Raw genomic sequence first — 2,853 nt, forward strand, 5'->3', positions numbered from 1 at the left:
TCATTCAGCATCAGACGATGTTAGCTAGCTGTGGTTTCTAGGTAGTTGATGGATTTAGAACTTGTAAATCTATTGTCTGTGTTTGTAGCTTAGCATGCTAACGATGAAAGAGTTAAGATGGACAACTTCCACAAACTAAAATTAGGAGATTAAGAGGTTTTTGATACGTAGCTTGGACAGTCCTGTCTCAGCTAATGTTAAGGACAACGCAACAATTTTTTACACATGCAGCAGAGAAACATTCAGGCTGTGTCTAAGTTCAGGGCCTGGATGCTTCGTAGGCCGCAGGTGAAAACCAGTGACGTCAGAGCGTCACGACGTTAACATATCCCATAATTCATTGCCCTACATTGGCTGTGACCATAGACATACTGTGTACCAGGGGTCACCAACCTTTTTGAGACTGAGCTACTTCAGTGGGATCGAATGAGACGAACTGCTACTTGTTTGATACAAACAAATTTGCACTGTTCACCTTTAATTATAGTAAAATACATTTACATGTGTAAATATATGATTGCTCGATCATATCTGTATTATTAAAAATTCCCCACAGTGATTAGCAGTAAATATTTAATGGTAAATATTATCAATTATTATTGATAATTAGTGATTAGAACTCTCAATTTAGAACTTGAGTCCTCGGTTTGAATCCCTTTTTTGGCTCTTCTGTGTGACTGTAAATTGTTCCTAGCTGTGACTGGGAGTGCAAGTGGTTGTTTGTCTCTTTGTCTGTGTCTCTGTGATGGACTGGAGACCTGTCCTGGGTGTCTCTGGGACAGACTGGAGACCTGTCCTGGGTGTCTTCTGCCTTCACCCAAAAGCAGCGGAGATTGGCTCCAGTCCCAAACTAAAGGGACAAAACAGATGATTTACTACAGCAGAAAACATATTTAAACATAAATTATCATTTCTTTTATGTTAATCTCAGTAACATTTGAAATTCAGTGTATTTTATAAATGTTTTATTAACCATTTTGTAGGAATTAACACATTTGTAACATTCATTCAAAACATGCCTTTTACTATTAACAACTTCTGTAACATTTTTAAGAACCTATTAACAATAAAATCTTCCAATCAAGCCCTGTTTGCACTAACTGTTTTGTTTATAACACTTCAGAAAAACTAATTTGTACATACAAATTATCTGTAATGTAAAAAAGCAAACTGACATTTTTAAATGAATCATGAGACATTCATAATGGTCCTCAGATCTGCAGCATTTTTAATAATAATGATAATACTTTTATTTATAAAGCCCTTTTAAATAACCACAGCTGCAACAAAGTGCTGTGTTTATAAAATCCATCCATCCATTATCTTTACCCGCTTATTCCATTTTGGGTCACGGGGGTCGCCGGTGCCCATGTCCAGCAATCACTGTGCGAGTGGGCAGACTGAGCGCGGCTGACCGAAATCAGACTGCCTGCTTTGGACTGAACAAGAGAAACACACCACTGAAGCACAGAACTTGAACGTCCAATGTAAAACAAATTTTTTCGCAGTGTCTGGCTAAACAATCCTTGTGCTCTTTAATGTGGTGCTTTTTCAAATGTTTAAGTTCGATGGTTTTCATAGGTTGCGACCGAGCTTCCTACTATCGATACAGCGGCTCTGCAGACATTGCACATTGCTGTCTTGCGGTGTTTAGTGTAAAATACTTCCACACAACGGACATGTTGCAATGAAAAGTTGGTTAGCCGTTAGCCACAGTGCTGCTCAGGCAGCAGAGCCATATAAAAAGAGTATTTACCATGTTAACCCTCTTTCCTTCATCACCATGTCCATTCAGGTCTGCTCCGATCACCACTGACTCCTCCCTGGGAATATCACTTTATCCAGATATTTCCTAAATGTATCTTTCTCCTCCCCATCGCATCCAACGTGTGGAGCATAACCACTGACGATGTTTAACATCAGACCTTCTACCTTCAGGCACATCACCCTATCTGACACACTTTTTACCTCTACTACATTCTTTGCCAACTTCTCCTTCAGGACCACCCATACTCCATTTCTCTTTTTATTCACACTATGGTAAAACAGTTTCAACCCTGTTCCAATGCTGCGAGCCTTGATGCCCTTTCTCTTGGTCTCTTGGACACACAAAACACCTACCTTCCTTCTCTGCATCATGTCAGCCAGCTCTCTACCTTTACCTGTCATTGTCCCCACATTTAGAGCTGCAACCCTGAGTCTTACATTCTTGACTTTTCCTCTTCTCCTTCTGTCTCCTTACACGTTTCCCTCCTCGTGAAACATTTCTACATTTTTTTTGCTTTGTTTTGTTGTTTGTTTTTTTGAACGTTCAGAGGACCAGATTGAACTTTTTTGGATAATTCAGCTGTGCTTTGCCTATAGGTAGTGCAACATTAACAAAGCAGCAGCGGGGGGGAATTGAGTCACATAACCTCCCGAAATAATAAAAACATATTTTGAAAATTTAAAGCTGGAAAATAAATTTAACAAGTAAAGTTTCAAGTTATGCAAAAATGTTTAAAAATGTTTTATTTTTTGTACTTCTTATGATAAACAGACATTTAATCTTATCTTACTGAATAAAATGTTTCTTTGATTTGCAACAGTTCTTAGTCACAGTACATAAAATATTAACACAAAACTTATAGTTCCAAAAACAGTTAAAAACAAAACAACTGACCTGACTTGACCAGAGTGGCCATTCTGTGAGAGGGACTAACAAATACCCTAACGATCCTCTAATGTGAAGAGTGAGAGATCAATCTGCATGTGTCAATCTGCATTATGCAAGTTCACAGAACATCTCGGCTTTATTACTTCAATCCCACACTCCTCGTTTATTTGAATTGAGAAACTCCTCAGATGAGAAGC

Source organism: Nematolebias whitei, chromosome 7 (genome assembly GCF_014905685.2).
Source record: "Nematolebias whitei isolate Nwh7 chromosome 7, NemWhi1, whole genome shotgun sequence".
Classification (NCBI taxonomy): domain Eukaryota; kingdom Metazoa; phylum Chordata; class Actinopteri; order Cyprinodontiformes; family Rivulidae; genus Nematolebias; species Nematolebias whitei.